This window comes from Corylus avellana, chromosome ca5 (genome assembly GCF_901000735.1).
Source record: "Corylus avellana chromosome ca5, CavTom2PMs-1.0".
Classification (NCBI taxonomy): Eukaryota; Viridiplantae; Streptophyta; class Magnoliopsida; order Fagales; family Betulaceae; genus Corylus; species Corylus avellana.
Genome location: NC_081545.1, coordinates 11,298,186 through 11,310,694, shown reverse-complemented (window position 1 = coordinate 11,310,694; position 12,509 = coordinate 11,298,186).

Genomic DNA, 12,509 nt, shown 5'->3' with positions numbered 1-12,509 from the left:
ATAATATTCATATTACTTTTTTATTTTTCTAATATTCTTTTAGTTTTTATATTTCATCCATCACTTTTTATTATTATTTAAATTAAAAATTACTACAAAACAAAATTTTTTTTCATTTTTTCATACCAAACATTATTACTTTTCCACTTTTTCAAAAAAAAAACATTCTTACATTTTTTTTCATCAATCAATTTTTACTACAGTATCGAACCAAAATCATTATGTCTTTGCTCTTTCAAATTAGCGTTAGAGTTTCAGCCGAGAGAAATTCTTCTCCAAAATATATTTGGATTCCTTTTATTAGCCAACGTCTTGTGTCCTTCTTCAGGATGAGGATTATTAAATTTTATCTGTTTGTTTAGCTCAAAATGTTTGGAACACGCTACTTTTTGAAAAATCAATATGATCTTATTTATAGAAAAGTCAAGAGCACAAAAGATCTTACAATCAAAATTCATGCCGAAGCTAAAATATTACACATCATAGAGAACAATAACAAACAAATCTTATATTGAAGTCCAAAGTATAACGTCAAACATCGGCTAATCCATTACTAATCTTCAGTTGTAATAGCAGATCTACTTTAGGCAAACAATCTAATGCATAGGCAGCTCTTATTCCTCCACCTTGGGATTAGAAAAAACCTCATGCCGACACTCATCCTCCTCAACCTGAAGGCCAGAATACCGTTCACATCCACAACCACAAGGGTCTGAACCAAATCATAAGGTGAGCAGATCAAGAGAGGACAGAACCTTATTACAAGCAGCGGGAAATACAAGCAAAATAGACGAACATGGAAAAAAGCAAGAAGAAAGCAGCAAGACAACACAACACAATATAACCAAAATACAGGGAAAAGCAAAACAACTGGAAAAACATTAAAAAAGAAGCATACTAGGCAGAAGTCAGCAGCCAAAGGAAAAGCCGATCGCGTGTTTGTCGGACACTGAAGCGAAGGAGGCGTTTGAAGCTCGACGCGGTGGGGGACGCGTTAAAAGGCCATGTAGAGGATTGTGGATGGCAAAGTGGCATGGAGGAGATCGCTGGCGCACTCAAAAACTGGGGGAAAGTTTGAGTGAATCCCTCCAAGAGCGTCACCCACATAGTGTGCCAAAACAAACACCTAGGAAGAAAAAGGAAAAAAAAACAAGCAAAAAGAAAAACAAACAGAAAAGAAAGACAGATCAAGGAAGAGAGGGGGGAAACGAATCAGGGATCAGGGAAGAAGGGGGGGGGGGGGGGATCTCCCCCTCCCCTGCTGTGCAGCGCCACCTCTTATGCTCTGCTGGAAGATGCTACTTATTAAAATAGTAGACAACCAAAAAGAATTTTTTCTTCGAAAAAGTTTCTTCTTTATAAAACCAAAAGACAATTTTTTGTTCAAAGTTTTTTTACAACATTGAGACCAAGAACCTCATAAAAATATACTTAATTCTCAACTGTAACATGTCACAATTTTAATAGGTGGCATGTTTCAAACGTTTTAAGGTTAAAAAAAAAAAAAAAAAAAAAAGACCACCTAAATTCTTCAATTTGAGAATCTACAATTTTTTTAAAAAAAAATTGTAGGGATCTTGATCCCATTCTTGGTTGTGGTTTTGGAGTTCTTGCCTTAACCAACTTTGTGCTCTTCTATAAAAGGAATACTTTGCAACACAAGTGGAAGAAAAATTAGAAACTGCACATCTCACTAGGGTTTTCTCACTTTGTTGTACCATAGCACTTAGAGAAGAAGAGATTTTTCTTTGTTGATTTTTTTTCTCTCTTTTGTGTAAGAGTGAGATTTGAGTGTATTGGGGCTTTGGGTTTTAAGTGGTTTTCTCCCTACTGTTTGTACTCCTTCATTTTGTTAGTGAATTTCTCTTAAATCAACTCCACCAGTAGATGTAGACTTATTAAGGCGAACCACTTAAATCTTGATATTTTATGTGATTGATTAATTTTTTATTTTGTTCTTTCCTCATTCTTTAAGATCCTGAATTTAGTTTTGTGGATAACAATAACAACAACAATAAAAAATAAAAAATAAAAACTTTCATACTTTTTTTCTTTAACATTTAATCCTTTCAAATTACCCTTATTATTATAATTCACAATCTTCATTATATTTTAGTATTAAATGAAATAAAAAAGTCTTTTATTTGATTACTTTTTTTTTTTTTTTTTTTTTTTTAGGAGATACTTCACTTTACCCCTTGAATTATCATCACTTTTGCAATGTCCCCTATAAAGTTCAATTTTTCTCAATTTAGTGTATCTATCTTTCAATTGTTTGTAATCTCACCCCTCCATTAACTTTTTCGAAAATACCCCCATTTGTTTTAGGAAAAAACAAATGGTGTCTATTATTATTTTATGTCCATTGAAGTCTTGCACAATATCATTCCTTGCATCTTTAGTCCATCTATTAAGGATGTTCTTCTTTGGAAGTAACTTGATATTTATAACATCAATAATTTTTAAAGCATGGCAACACAAAATTCTCCAACTCTCAAAATTCAAGTTTTCTAAAAATTTCCAAATGACTATACCATTTTTAGGCTTACAACATATTGACACTACATATTCATGAAACAAATTTCTTTTCATACGCTCTTTAACAAAAAGCCCTTGGAACTTTTCGTATTGCTTTTGAAACTTCAAAAACTGTTGACAAGTATACATATTTGAAGCTTGTGTTGCTTGTATCAACATATGTGAATACGTCTTAGTTTTTGGTAGCTTATGCCTTAAATTATACTCTACTACCAATTCCTTGTAGGGTTTATCATTAAAAGTAATCTTTCAAAATTTGTGAATGATTTTATAATATCATAATCTGACTGTAAATAATCATTCAAGTCGGCGTTCAAACTTTCACTTAACTGTGTCGAAGTCATTCCTACAGAAAAATACATCTTGACATATGTTTTAGCACATTTCTCTTTCACTTCAAATAAAATTGAAGCCAAGAATTGTCATATATATTGTGCTTATGAAGTATAGCATCCCAAGCACTAAGGAACTCCTCTTCCTCTTCCCAAACTTTAAAACATGCATTGAGACCACTTCTAAACCTATTCTCACCTCTTAATAAATGACCAACATGTTTTAAAGCATTTTGCATTAAATGCAACATACACAATCGATGGTAAATATTAGGCATCATTAATGAGATAACTTTTGCCATTGTTGGATCTTGGTCGGTAAAGATTGTATCTGGCTTCTTCCCCAACATTGCTTCAAAAAAAGTTTCAAACAACCACTGAAAGGACTCTATAGTTTTATTGTATATAAATGCAGCCCTAAATATAATAGCCTCTCTATGATGATTAGATCCAACAAACATTGCAAGCGGTTGATGCTCTTTATTAGTTTTGTATGTTGTATCAAAAGAAACTACATCACCAAATAACATATAATCAATAATTATTTGTGCATATGCCCAAAACATATTTGTTATCTGTTTTGCAACATCCAACTGTATTGCATAATAAAATGAAGAGTTCTCTCGCTTTTGCCTTAGAAAGTATCTAAGTATACTCCCTGCCTCACCGTATCCGTATCCGTATTTCAGCTCTCGATATCGTTTGTTGTGAATATATTCTTTTGATCTTGCTTGGCGTAAACAAGAACATCTCTCCCACCAACTTGCCTACCCATGAATTCATATGAGTCCTTCAATTTTATACCATTATCATCGGCCAAATCAATTTCCAATGCTTGTGCTTTTGAGATCCTCCATTGTAAGGGCATCATGTGAGAACATTGTGGAATAAGAAGAGCATGATTATGAGTAAGCTCAAGACTATGTATATAATATTTCCTCTTTTCTTTCTCAAGTCAATTTGTTACATGTGCTTGGCAACGTATAAATTAAAATGTTGAAGAATCTTGAAGTCATGTTAGAACATGCCAAAACATTAATTAATGAAGCGAACATTGCTAGTTGTTTACAAATCTGTTTGCAATCAACATACTAAAAACTAACATAGATATCTCCACATTAGTTCATAAATGTCAGGATAAGATCACACCTAGTTCAAATATTCAAGACACCTCATCTGCTATGGATAACAACACCCATGATAAGATCAAGTCAAGTTCAACTAATGATAACAATGCTCATGATAAGAGCAAGCCAAGTTTAAATAATATATAGCATGTAGTTACTAGTGTTTGTATAACATACAACTTCTAATCATCAATATCTTGTATAATTGATTTGTCTACACATACAAAGCATATGCCAATATTTGGTAAGGCAACAAAATATTCAAATCTATTTTAAAAACTAATAGTAGAAACAAAAAAAATATATATATATGTTTGTCCACAAACAAAGGAACCAAGCTCAAGCTAGGGGTGGGTATCGGGGGAATCAGTTGCGGTAGGAGGTTTCTTACCTACCGCCCTGCAAATGTTGGAGAAGTTGGTAATTTCACCGACTTCCTCTCGACAACATTGATTTCATCCATCACCATCATCACCAAGTCGGTATGCGGTGACAGTTAGTAATTGGTGTAACCAGAGCTTCTGTCTGAGAGAGATAGCCAATCCCATTAGTGCTAACATGGGTTTGCCTATACGCAGAAGGGAACCCAGATAGGCCGACATGGGTTTGCTGTTACTTGTGTTGAAGCCTTCAGAGACTGAAAGAGATAGCCGATCCCATAACAAAAACCATAGAGGGAGAGAAATATAATCTTCAGATACAGAGAGAGAAGAAAACCAAAGAAAGATAAGCTTCAGAGAGATTGCTTGTATGGCATCTAGCTAAAAACAGAAGTTTATCTAATAAAGTTGAAATAAAATTTTTAATTAATAGGTGGATTTCTTAAGAAGTTAAAACTTAAAAAATATATTTTTAATAGGCGGATTCTGAAACCATAGTGCTTCGTCAATAATTACTTTCACTTTAATTTGATTCATGCTTTTGATTTTTCAGTCAAACAACAATCTCTCAAAATTTTGGAACTAGGTTAGGGTTCAATTGATTTAGATTTGAATTTGCTTTCAAGAACGCAATTCCCTGTAGGATCGACCTCGCACTTGCAAACCATTTTTTTACAAACGATTCATGCACTTGCGAGTTATTAAAATTTTCATAACAAGTTTTTGACACTGTTGCTGGAGAATTGTTCAATTTTTTAAACCAAATTATTTCTAAATTAGTTTTATTCTTCTACTGGTTATAATTAGGATTTTATTTTTCTGCAATTTTTATTCCTGTTACTAATAAAAAGAACAGAAAAAGATTTTTGTTTGTTTTTTGTCTCTGTTTGGTAGCTCCGGCCCTGGACCAACGCAAGTGCGATCGAGCGCAGCACTGCTACGCTCATCAGCACCCACGGCCAAGACAGTAGCATCAGCGCAACTGCACACGATCATCAGCTCGATCACACCAACGAATCAGCACACTTGCACTCGATCCCACCTTCCTACGCTTGAGCGCACCTACGCTAGGGGCAACCCTGCGGCAGTCCTAGTTTATTTGATTAAAAATGGGGTACATCCATGTGAATCTAGAATAATCGTCGATAAAAATTACATAATACCAACAACCACAATGAGAAACAATGGGAGAAACCCATACATCAGAGTGAATAAGTTCAAGTGGAGAAGATGAAACTTTAGTGGAACCAGAAAATGAAAGTTTTTTTTTTTTTTTTTTTTTGTCTTGCCCATTTGACAATGAGAGCAAAGATGATCAGAACTTAGAAATCTAGCCACTGGAAGTTGAAAAGAGGAAATGACCCGCTTGGTTATTTGAGAGGAGGTATGACCCAACCTTGCATGCCAAACATCTAGAGATGTTTTGACACCAAAGAGAGCGACATGTGCACGGCACTTATTGACAAATTTTTTATTGATGTAAATGGGATATTCACTGATACCTTCCAGGAGTGTCGTGCCGGTTTTGTTGTCCTTAACAAAGTAATGAGAACCAGTTAGGATAAAGAAACAATCATTATCTAAATAAAATTGATTGATGGAAAGCAAATTGGCCATAGCCGTGGGACAATGAAGAACCCGATTCACATTTAAGGAAGAGGAAGGGTTTGAAGTTTGAGAGAACTTGTGTTTTGAATAGGCAACCCAAAGCCATTACCAATAGCTACAGAGTCATCACCACCATATGGTTCATGAAGAGACAAGTTGGCAATGTCCTTGGTGATGTGGTTATTAGCGCCACTGTCGGCCTACCATGGGTCGTCGTCTGGGATGGTATGATTTTGGGCGACCATGGCGGCAAGTTGGGCAGGTGGATGGCACCCTTGAAAACTGTAATCCATCCAGTGTAAGCAGTCAAGAGCCCTATGATTGAGTTTGCCACAAAATTGACATGGGTTGTGGGGAGCACTACCGAAATTGTTGGGAGAAGCTGGCGTGTGCTGAGATGATGTGTTGCGACTGGGCAAGGTGAATTTGGACTTCTGTTGATGTGGGCATGGAGCAAAGTATGGCTGATTGGAGGAACTATGACGTGGACGGGGACGTGGAGTGAATTGCGGTTTGGACTTCCTGGAGCCATGAGGAGGGGATTTTCTAGCAACCATAGCAAAGGACGGCGAGATGACTTGATTTTGGTGGTCAAGCAGCATCTTATGGGACAGGAAAATCATCAAAGCTCATAGTAGAGTCATGTAGGGCATAAAAACAAGTGGTAACAAAGGAATTATATGTAGAATTCAGACCTTCAATTTCAACAGAGATGAGATCATCCTCTTCAATTGGTTTGCCAATGGCGGCAAGTTGAGTAGCCTAAGTTTTGGCTTCATGAAGATATACGGTACAGGTTTTGCTACCTTGATGCAAATTCTGCAATTGTCGCTTGAGTTGAAGCACCCGAGAGCGAGAATGTGAGGCACAACATTTAATTAGAGACATCCAGACCTACCGTCTAGATTGTAGGCCATACAAGGTGTTGGAAATAATTTTGGATAGTGCACAAAATTCTTATTGAAATAAAATAATACCAATATGAAAATAAACAATAAAATAAATACATTACAAGAGATGAAAAGTAAAGTATGGAAAGATCTCATAATGCTATAGAATCACGCAAGTGCGGTAACCTTAAAGGTTGATTCGTGCCTCCCAGAGTATATAACTCAGTATGATCAAATCCATTGACACGCAACCTCCCAGGATTAGACTATAACGTCTACCTTCTTTAAGGACACACTTCCAAGAACCAAGATTAATAGAACAACCCAATTTTTTCTTATAGAACAACAATTCCACAATTGAAAACATAGAAGTAATATATATATATATATATATATATATATATATATATATATATATATATATATATATATATATATATATATATATATATATATCTTAAGTCTCTTTTTTGTATGTTTTATTGACAAGAAGGTTGGCTGAATATATAGAAATGAAGCTCACGTTTTCTTTCTTAAAGAGAATCTTTTAGTATCCAAAGCCTTGAGTGACTTCATGACCAAACGGTCAAAAATGCTTGAAAACCATAAAAGACAAATACCTTTAGACCTTGTTAATGTCAAAGGTCAAAACTGTTGAACAATTAAAACCCATGGAATTGTTAATGGCCAACGGTTAGAAACAATAAAAGTGAAAATCAATAGATTTGATGACTAAGGGTCAAAACATATGGAGAAACTCAATGCCCTTAATGACCAAACGGTCACAAAAATTATTTCTCAAAGAAACCACTAGCAAATATCAAACAAGGAATAAAAGGGCTTATGAAGAAGGAAAAGAAGAAAACAATTTGTTTGTAACACATATATTACAACAATCCTCCACATGTTACAAACAATAGAATAAAGGAGATTGAAAATATGCATCGATGTGGTATCCAAAGGTTTTAACCACACCTAGGATAAATAAGTAGGAACTTAATGAATCGTGGTAGAGTTAGACTCTTTTAACCAAATCCATAAGTTGACCAAACTTATCACCCACACAACTTTCTCCAAAAAGAAAAAGAAATCAAATCAAATCAAAAAAAAAAAATTGGGTTGTTCTATAGTGGGGTGGCACCTTATACAGGCCATGTGCCTCTGGGTTTCATGAATACTCTAGAGACTTGCCAAAGTCTCATAGGAAGCGGCACCACCTCCATACTCACATAGGTGGCGCTCATCAAGAATGTGTGCAGAGAACACCCCATCCCAACAAGTAGGGACTATATGGACCCATTAAGAGTTTTAAACTCATCATTACTCACTTTACATCTTTTGTTGTTATACCATAAAATGGCTTTCATAAGCGCTCTAGAGACCTACCCAATTCTCATAGGAGATAGCACATCCACACTCATATAGGTGGTATCCATCAAGAGTGTGTGCAGGGAACACCCCATCCCAGTAGGTAGGGACTATGGATCCATTAAGAGCTTTAAGCTCATCCTTAATCACTCTGCATCTTGTACTGTCTTACACCATAGAGATAGACTTATCACTAATCTTCTCAACAAGATAGTTAATAAACATAAATTGCCAGTACCATACCTCATTTCACTTGTGATTTCGTTTCCCATTAAACCCCGTTCATGGGATCTCCAATCACAAAGGTTGAGTATCAATCACAGTGTCATGATTTGGGTATCAGTCATATCCCCCTCGATGCTTCTCTCACTAGCCTTCTTACTAGTGGCATGGTCAAAGAATTTGCAGAATTCTTTTATGACCTCACAAAGTCCATAGACATATACCGGTCTCAATAAGCTGCCTCACAATATTGTGCACTTTCTCATTATAAATTCTTTGCTCTTTGCTCGAGCTATGGCAGTTTGTCAATCACAATGAAAACACAAGTGGAACTGAATTAGTATATAAAAGTAAATTAATTTATCAATAGGCTCATCGGCCATTTATCTTCAGTTCCTGCCTGTTGTAATATATGTGTTACAAATTTTTTTTTTTTTTTTCTTTTTCAGTTGTTTTGTTATTAAAAACTTTGCAAAAGCCATTATTTTTGTTTTAACCGTTTAATCCTTAAAGTTTTATTTACAAGCTTTTAATTATTTTATTTATGACTATTTCATAAGTTGAAGACCAAGTCTTCAACATATGGTCATAAGCTTTAAATGTATATATATCTTTTATGACCTTTTTGCATTTATCACATCTTCATGAGTTTTAGTAGAAAAGAAATATCAACTTTCACATTTCCGTTTGTATCCGTTGGTCATTAACTCTCTTTTTTGACCAAAAGATTTTCTCTAAGATTTATGGCCATTGGTGAGTTTAATGGTTTTTAGTCTTCAACGGTTTGACCGTTTAATACATTTGGTATTACATTTCTTCAAGTTTTACACAATTTAAGTTGACACCTTCTAACAAAGTAGCAATATAAAAGGCTACTTTTGTTAGTTTTATTGTAGTTTTTACTTGAGAGAGAAAAAACAGCTTCTATATTTACATCCAATTTTTGGTGACATATTTATCTAGTTTTGCTCATAAAATAAAAGCTCTCCTAGTGTTTTTTATTCGATGGTTTTCTCTATGTGGATTTTTGTTCTATTAATCTTCGTTATTGGAAGTGCGTCCTTAACGAAGGTAGACGCTATAGTCTAATCCTGAGAGATTACGTGGTAAAGTATTCGATCGCACCGAATTATACACTCCGAGAGGCACAAATCAACCTTTAAGGACAATGCTCTTGCGTGATTCTATAAGACATTGTGAGATCTTTCCATACTCTATTTTTCATCTCTTGTATTTTATTTATTTTATTGTTAATTTTTAGATTGTAATGATTTTATATCAATGAGAATTTGTGCACCATCAAAAATTATTTCCAACAATCTTAAAGGTTGAATATGATGGTTGCACAAATATTTTGATTAGTATCATAACAATAGTATTTAAACTTATGAGAAGTCAAATACTATAAAAGTTTACGGTATGCAATTCGCATATGAAAAAGTTGAAATCAAATATTGAGTGGAAAGATTTTGTATTCATTTACCAGAAAAAGAATTTAATTTCATGTGTAGTTATTGAAAATGAATATATTTTGATTGAAAGAATTTTCAATTATTTGAACTCAATTTATTGATTGTCAAATAATCTTTTATTGTTGGGTTACTATTCTTACAATAAAAAGAGTTAAGCATTTTTATGGATTTGTAGAACTTAGCATTTTCTTTGTTATGTTGTGCTAAGCTTAGCTAGAAAACATCCATGTAGATTAATAATAATAACAATGAGTAGTTACTCATGGTGTGATGGAGAAAAATACATAGGCATTGCTAAATGTGTGCAGAGAATACAACTTTGCTAAAGATTTTTGCAAGTAAGCACATTGTAAGAGGAAAAGGTGTGGTGCGTGTATTGAGTCGATCGGTTCTCACGACACCTAGTTGGTGTGTGGTGACGACAATCTATTTTGGAAGATCTTGGAGTAAAGCTGTTGGCTCGACTATGAGTTTTAAACTCTAATTCATAGGTCTTATTTTTTAAGACATAATATACTTTTCATTTATTAAAATGAAAAAATTCAAGTTATGAAGGTGCTCCTTGATTGAATTAAAGCTAGTGTAAAATTTTATAATTACATGAATTTTGCATATGATAAGCGGTGGCTTCTATTGATTCATTTATTTCAAAGAAGAAATAGTACTATCTAGCATTTATGTTAGCTATGACATGCTAGATTAGCATAAACACTTTAAGTTATTTGGTAATTCCTCATATATATCATTCAGCTTTCAAATTTTTCTGACATGATGATTCAGAATAAAATATATGTGATTATTGAGGTTCATTTGATACATGATAAATTTATCATATCATAAGAATGATATCATTGGCATATTTATTAAAATGAGCCAATAATAGTTGATTATTATTTGGTTGAGTTTGATACTTTGCATATTTATTAGGGCTTTAGTTAAAAAGATTTTATTTTTAAAATCTTGATAAAACTTGAAATATGCAATCCCTATACATATAATATATAAGGATCATGTTGAAAAATCACAAGTGATGATTAATATTGTTTAAAACAGCTTTAGAATTGTCAATTGATAGAAAAGAAAGAAGAGAAAATGACATATCATACTTGGAGAAAGATGAGCTCATAAGAGTCATTTCTTAAAGCATTTGTGTACTATTATTAAAAATTTATTTTCTTGTGATTTTTTGGTTTATTCCATTAATATTTAGCATGATAGATTTATACATATAAATCTTGGCTACATCAAGAGAATGAAGAGAAATTAGAATACTGGAATAAATTATGAATGGTATGATTAACAATTTTTAGGCTATCTACCAAAGTGTGGGGGGAAGCCTTTATTTTGTTTGTCACATTCATAAGCATTGTTTGGAATACCTCGAAGTATGGGGGTATTTGACAAATGTTATGTTACCCAAACCTAAAATGAGGAAACTTGGTTTTTAAACCTATGATTGTGATTTTATTGGTTTTACATATAATAGTTCATGCTATAGATTCCTTACTATCAAGAGTGATGTTTTAGATTGCAATGTTATTATTGAATCTAAAAATGCTATTTTCTTTGAGCACGTGTTTCCTTAGAAAAATAAGGAAAAATTCTTTCATGAATTTTTAGTTGCTTATAATAAATTATTGGTGATGTATAAGAATTGAGAAAAAGCAAGCAAGCTAGAACGAAAGGAATCTCGGTAATGATTTTATTGCTTATATTGTTGATGATGATCCAATATGTTATGGTGAAGCAATTAAATCTCTATTTGATGCATTTTTTGGTTAAAACCTATAAATAATGAATTTGAATAAATTATGTCTAGCCATGCTTTGGAACTCGTTGAGTTACCTTCTAAGACCAAATCAATTGGTTATATATAGGTATTTAAAAAGAAGCTTAAACCGGATGACACAATAGATAAGTACATAGTAGACTTGGTAGCTAAAAGCTACAAGTAAATGCATAATGTTGATTGTTTGATACTTATTTCCTGGTTACTAAAATTGCATCTATTGGAATGTTATTTGCCATTGCTTCTATTTATAAATTTGTTGTACATCAAATGGATGCCAAAATTATTTTTCTAAATGATAAAGAAATTTATATGGATCTGTCCGAGGCACTAGTAATCCCTAGTCAAGAACATGAAGTGTGCAAAATAGTCAAGTCCTTATATGGATTAAAAGCAAGCTCCTAAACAATGGCATAATAAGCTTGACAAGGTGATGTTTTCTAATGTATATTTGATTAATGGTAAATGCATAGCAAGTTTTACAACAATGAATTTGTCATTATTTGTTTATATATATTGACGACTTGCTTATTTTTTGAACTAGCATTGATGTTGTGCATGAAGTTAAAAGATTTCTTACATCTAATTTTGATATGTAAGACAAAGGTAGACTTAATGTTATCTTAGACATTAAAATTATTAGAGATAATGATTGCATTATTTTATCTCATACATATTATGTTGAAAAGAGCTTAAAAGATTTGAGCACTTTTATTATCCACTTATGTCTACACCATATGATTCAAAAATACACTTGGTTAAGAATCATGGTGATGGTGTTTT